This window comes from Artibeus jamaicensis, unplaced genomic scaffold (genome assembly GCF_021234435.1).
Source record: "Artibeus jamaicensis isolate MK-2021 breed Jamaican fruit bat unplaced genomic scaffold, CSHL_Jam_final scaffold_614, whole genome shotgun sequence".
Lineage (NCBI taxonomy): Eukaryota > Metazoa > Chordata > Mammalia > Chiroptera > Phyllostomidae > Artibeus > Artibeus jamaicensis.
Genome location: NW_026522050.1, coordinates 4,330,379 through 4,337,012, shown reverse-complemented (window position 1 = coordinate 4,337,012; position 6,634 = coordinate 4,330,379).

Below are 6,634 nucleotides of genomic sequence, written 5' to 3'. Positions count from 1 at the left end.
AATTGAGGCCCAGTGGAGCCGGGAGGAAGGAAGGCGGGATGATTGCTGGTTCATGGTAACTGAACCACTGCCCCGGCCCCTGAGTGACAGGGAAGCTCTCAAAATGCAATTCAGATTGTGCAAATGCCACCGTGAGGAAGGAAGTAGGCATCATCAAGAAGCATGTGACGCCACACAGCACCCCACAGATGAGTCGAGATTGAGGGGGACGTGGACCTCAGACTAGATCAAAATCAGGCCTCAGCACTCCACTCTCCGGAGCTGTGCAGTGTCCTTGGGTTAAGAGCCAGACCTCCCTGGGGCCTAAAAGCCCAGGGAGATGTGACCTCTGCCATCCCCCAACCTCACGGCAGCCCCACGTCCACCCATGCCCAGCCACGCGGACCTTCCTCCTGCTCCCCTCACGCGCCGAGCTCCTTTCTGCCCCAGGGCCTTTGTCTCCGCCATTTCCTCTACCAGAACTGCTCTTCCTCCAGGGCTTTGCCCAGCTGGCTTCCTCTCTTTATTTATTGTTAATTTTTTAAAATATATTTTATTGATTATGCTATTACAGTTGTCTCATTTCCCCCCTTTATTCCCATCCACCCTGCACACCCCCTCCCACCCACATTTCCCCGCCTTAGTTCATGTCCATGGGTCATACATAGAAGTTCTTTGGCTTCTCCATTTCCTATACTGTTCTTACCCTCCTCTCTTTATGTCTCAGTTGCAATGTGTCCTCCCCACAGAGACCTTCCCTGGTCATCCTCACACAGGAGCTGCCTGCTGGGTTACACTGTCCGGTCATAACCTCTCTGAGCAAGCAGTGCCCCTTTATGTCTTTGCAGTAGTTTCAGATTTACAACAAAACTGAGGGGAAGATGCAGAGCTTTCCCGTGTGCCCCCTGCCCCCACACATGCCAAGTCCCCCCATTACCGTCACTCGCCAGAGCGGCACAGTGTCTGGTATCAAGGATGAACCTACGTTGACGCATCGCAGCCACCCGAGAGTTCGCTGCTGATGTTTGGACGACTGGATGGGGACACGTATCCACTATTCCAGTATCAGACGGAGGATTGTCACTGTCCTACTAGCCCTCTGTGCTCTGCCTGTTCTCTCCCCGGCCACCACCGCAGCCCCTGATCTTTTCACTGCCTTCGTAGTCCCGCCTTGTCCGGAGTGTCGCAGAGTTGGAATCGTCCCACAGGCAGCCCGGCCAGATTGGCTTCTTTCACTTAGTCATGTGCACGGAACTTTCCTCCACGTCTTTTCACGGCTCGATAGCTCGTTCCTTTTTAGTGTCGAATGATAGTTGTCTGGATGGACCACCGTGCGCCCATTCATCTGCCGAAGGACATCCTGGTTGCTTCCAAGTTTGGACGGGTGTGAACAAAGCTGCTCCAGGCACTGTGTGCAGGCGTTTGGGTGGATGTAAGTTTTCAGTGAACACCAAGGAGCTGCTTGCGTGTGCGCTGCGCGCGTGTCTGGGGTTGCAGGTGTGCCATCACACTGCCTTCCGAAGCAGGGCACCGCTGTGCACGCCCACCAGCGACGAACAGGAGCTCCTGTCGCCCCACGTCCTCGCTCGTGTTGGGTTGTCGGTGTTCTGGGTTTGGGCCGTTCTGAGAGGTGTGTCCCCGATGACTCAGGGTGTGGAGCATCTTTTTCCGTGCTCCTCGGACATCTGTGTATGTCTTCTTGGTGCGGTATCTGTTCGGGTCTTTGGCCCATTTTCTTTTCTGTCTTTTCATTGTTTGAAGATTTTATTTATTTATATTTTAGACAGAGGGGAAGGGAGGGAGAAAGAGGGAGAGAAACATCAGTGCGTGGTTGCCTCGCATGCGCCTCCAACAGGGGACCCAGCCTGCAACCCAGGCATGTGCCCTGGCTGGGAATTGAACTGGTGACCCTTTGTTTTGCAGGCTGGCGCTTAATCCACTGAGCTACAACAACCGGAGCCTATTTTCTTTTTTGAGATTTTATTTATTTTTTAGAGAGAGGGGGAAGGGAGGAGAAAGAGAGGGAGAAAAACATCAGTGTGCAAGAGAAACATCCATGGCTTGCCTCTTGCATGCCCCCAACTGGGGGCCTGGCCTGCAATCCAGGTATGTGCCCTGACCTGTAAGCCACACCAGCCAGGCTCACAAAATTTTTAATCAGGTTGTTTTCTATTGAGTTTGGAGAGTCCTTTGCATATTTTGTGTAATCGTCCTTCTGATGCGCCTTTTTTTAGAAGTATTTTCTTCCAGTCTGCATCTCATTTTTAATTGTCTTTTGCAGAGCAGAATTTTTAATTTTAATGAAATCCAAATTATTTATTTCACAGATCATTTCTTTGGTCTTGCATCTACATACCCATGGACTTGTAGGTTTTCCCCTATTTCCTAGTTTTATAATTTTATGTTCTGCATTTAGGTCTATGATCAATTTTGAGTTAAATTTTGCAGAGTGTATACAGTCTGTGCCTGGGTCCACTTTCTGCATGTGGCTGTCCAGTTGGTCCAGCACCATTTGTTTAAGAGGCTTGTCTAACTCTCACTGTTTTATGCCCAGTGACTGACTGCCCAGTGCTTGGCAAACAGTAGGTGCTCAATAAACATAGACTGAATAAAGGAATGCAAAGAGTGCCCCAGGCCAGATTTGTAAGAATAGCATCAGCAAGGCTGAAAGCTGACATAGAGTCTTGTAAAAGCTATAGAGAGCACCCAAAACAGGGTTGTAAAAAATTTATATTGGGTAAGAAGCCACGCTGTGACTGATGGGACAAGCCTCGGCAGGGTGACAGTGAGAAAGCAGGCTCTCCACTCTGCGTTCTGTGCCAGTCAGTGCAGTCACGGACAAGTGCTTCAGACGAGGTGGGCGGAGACTGGGGCCTCCCGGCCCTGCCCAGGTGGTCCGGCCCAGCTGACTCTGCCTCCTCGGGGAGGAAGCTCCGGATCCCCAGGGTGTGGTGACGCAGCTGTGCCCTCTGGGCACCAGCGTGGTCGATAGGACAAATGCCACCCCAAAGAACTGAACCTGGCAAGTGAGAGTGCTGAGCCGCTGTCAGTGACCGTCGGGGTGTGGTAGGTGACGGGAAAGTCCCTTGTAACGAGGTGGGAAAGCATCAAAGGCGAGAGGAGCGGTTTCTTTCTTTCTGTCCAGTCTCTGGCCCAAGGTGTGTGGGGCCAGGAACCAGGGCGAGGTGACTAGGAAAAGTCCTGGTGACCTGCTTAGTTGGGGAGACCAGAGGGCTGATTTTTGTCTTGGAGACAGAGGAAGTAGCATTTTGAAGACTGATGTGACTGTCACCCAGACAGGACTTCGACACTCATTACCAGTGTCGGGGGCCGGAGAGCAGAATTTCGGTACTGAGGAGACTCAGGGCCTGTGATCAGTGACCACAGCCCACAAGCACATGTGGTCTGGCTCAGACAGCATTTGGCCACATGGTGTGAAGTGTGTGTTCTTGCTTTTTTTTTATTAAAAAATTATTTACGTGCAGTTATCTCCTTATACATTCAGAAACGGTCACATAAAACTCAAGATTTCTTGCTGCTCTTGCCATTGGGGAGATTCCGGCAACTCGGCGCCTGCGTCCTCACATGGCAGCCCCCTCGCCAACCACGGTGACGTGCCCAGGTGGCCCTGCAGAGGCCTCGGGTGCCATCTGAGCCCTCTCTGGCGGCACGAGCCTTCCCACCTGCATATCTGGCTGCAGCTGCCCATGCGCGTGAGGAACACAGAGGCTGTGCTGCCAGCAGCGTTCGTGGGGGCGCCAGGCCGAGCGTGTTCGGTGGACCTGGCTTCTCCTGGTCCTCCTGGCAGCGCGCTGCCAGGCCAGTTAGCGTCAGGTGGCAGGAAGTCCCAAGTGGGCCTTACCGAACCCCAGCCCCACCTCCGAAAGCCCAGCAGGATTGTCTATGTGATTGAAAAACAGCAGTGGTGCCTGAGGCTGGGTCTGTTTCTTCTGGGGACCTCTCTCCTTGGTTTACCGATGGCCGTTTTATTTCTGTATTCACAAGGTTCTTCCTTCATATCTACCTGTGTCCTAAATTCTTTACATTTTTAATTTAAGTATAGTTGGCATATAATACTGTGCTGGTTAACATGTACAGCATAGCGGTCCAACATTTATGTGCCGTGTAATGTGACCGCCGTGGTGAGTCTAGTGACCAGAGTTTCTGTGCAAAGTAGTTACAGGGCACCCCCGTGTTAATTTTAGCATTATTTGCAGCAGCCTGGCTACGGAAGCAACCTAGGTGTCCATCGACAGACTGGTGGACGAAGATGTGATATATATGCACTGTCCGGAAAAAGTCCAGCCATTGTTAGTATAATGAGAGCGGTTTGCATGACATCAGTGTAACCTGGCAGCCAAGGAGAGTGGACTGGAGTGCGCATGCGTGAACAATGACGACTTCATTGTGCTAGTCGGTGGGGGCAGCAGATGCCATTGAGTGAGCATGTGTACTGTGTGGCCGTCACATTCAAAATGACTGAGTGAGTAGAACAACGGGTCTGCATCAGATTTTGTAAAGCTTGAACGCTCCTCCACAGGAACTACTCAGATGACTCAGAAGGCTGCAGCTACGGGCAACTGGTGATTGGCAGCTTCACCAGGACAACACGCCCACGCACGCATTGCCTCTCCTGCAGAGTGTTTTGGTGAAACATCAGATCACCCAGGTGACTCAGTCCCTCCACAGCCCAGGTTTGGCGCCTGTGACTCCTGGCTTTTCCCAAAACTAAGATCACTTTTGAAAGGGAAGAGATTTCAGACTGTCAATGAGATTTGGGAAAATACAACGAGGCAGCTGATGGCCACTGGGAGAACTGTGTGAGGTCCCAAGCTGCCTACTTTGTTGGGGACTGAGGCGTCATTGTCCTGTGTACAATGTTTCTTGTATGTTGTATCTTCAATAAATGTCTTTATTTTTCATATTCCATGGCTGGGTACCTTCTGGACAGACCATATACACTATATTTTGCTGTGTGTAATGCACACCCATATTGTTGTGTGTGGATTGTACATGGGATTATTATACTCATTATTATACCTGAGGTATGTAATAATTATGCCCCTGTATAATGCTCGTCCTTATTTTTCCCTCAAAAATGTGGGCAAAAACTGCACATTATCCACAGCAAAATATGGTACATACGCATACAATGGAATGTTATTTAGCAATGAAAGAAGAATGAAATCTTGCCGTTTGTTACATGGTGGACCTAGAGGGCATTATATTGGGAGAGGTAAGCCAGACAAAGACAAATGCCATATAATTTCACTTATATGTGGGATCTTAAAACAGAAGTCTACCCATCTTTCCGGCCCATTCAAACGCGTGTCACTCTGTTCGTCAGACTCCTGAAGTTCATCTCACCTGGCCTGCGGGCTAGTCACCTGTGCTCGTTAACCACATGCTCCTTGAGGGCAGGGCAGTGGTTCCGTTGCCTTCCCCAGAGCCCATTCCAGGGCTCCTTACATGGACGACTCTCAAAGTGTCAGCTGAATGGCCCTGGCTGGGGTGGTTCAGTTGGTTGGAGATCCTCCCATTAACCGAAAGGTTGCAGGTTCAGTTCCCAGCGGAGGCACATGCCTGGGTTGCAGGTTCAATTCTCAGTCCAGGCACGTAAAGTAGGTAACCTATCACGTTTCTCTCTTGTATAGATATTTGTCTCTTTCTCCCTCCCTTCCCCTCTCTCTAAAACCAATAACCATGTCCTTGGGTGAGGATTAAAAAAAAAATGTCCGTTGAATGAAATGAAATCTGGAGGCTAGAGGCACACGTCCACCTGTGCTACCAGCGACCCTCCACAAGAGGGCAGCCTCAGCTGGGGCCACAGCCTTTTTCACCCCTTGGGGAGGGGCAGGGTTTAGGTGGGAGGAGCGGGGCTCTCCAGGGCTCCTCGACTTTAAGGATTCTGCGTGGACAACTAAATTAAATTAAGTGATCTGTTTCTCTGTCCCCTGAATTTAGTGATGCAGCAGCCACTCCAGACCCCACAGGCAGTGCGGTGGTGAGTTAAGCGCACTTGGTTCTTGTCTCGTTCCCAGTGTCCAGTGCAGCCCAGCTGGACAACTGGGTGTGTCCCAGCCAGTCCTGGGTAGTCTGCCTGCCCATTTGCTCCCGCTGCTCTTTCTGGCCCAGTGGAGGCCTCTGGGCCAGAAATCCCATTCGTCCGTCCCTCTGGGCCCAGCTGCCATGCCTGACTCCTGTGGAGGAACAAACGCCCTCCGAGGGACCCGGTGGGGAGTGGAGGGGCACAGGCCTCCCTAGTACCATCTCAGGGGATGGTGTCCGCCCGCAGAGGAGGTGGGGGACAAACCAACTCTGCGGCCCTTCCCGATTTAAGATTCTGTAGGGGACATTGGAGGCCCTTCCTCACGAAACTGCCAGACCACAGGGTCCCTCTCCCCAGCCATCGCTGCACCCCAGGACAAGGTAGCCTTTGGGGTTTCACCCTGTGAGAGCTGGGTTCCATGGAGGGATTCCGTGGACCGCGGGACCCACTGTCTGTGGGTCCCTTGTTCCAACACGTAGTGGTTGAACATCTAACTGCTCTGTGTCAGGGCTTCAGAGAGGAGGCGCGCGCTCCCACTCCCCTTTTCCTTAGGGTGTGCGTGTGTGTGTGTGTGTGTGTGTTTCGCCGTGACTCCTGGGGCTCATC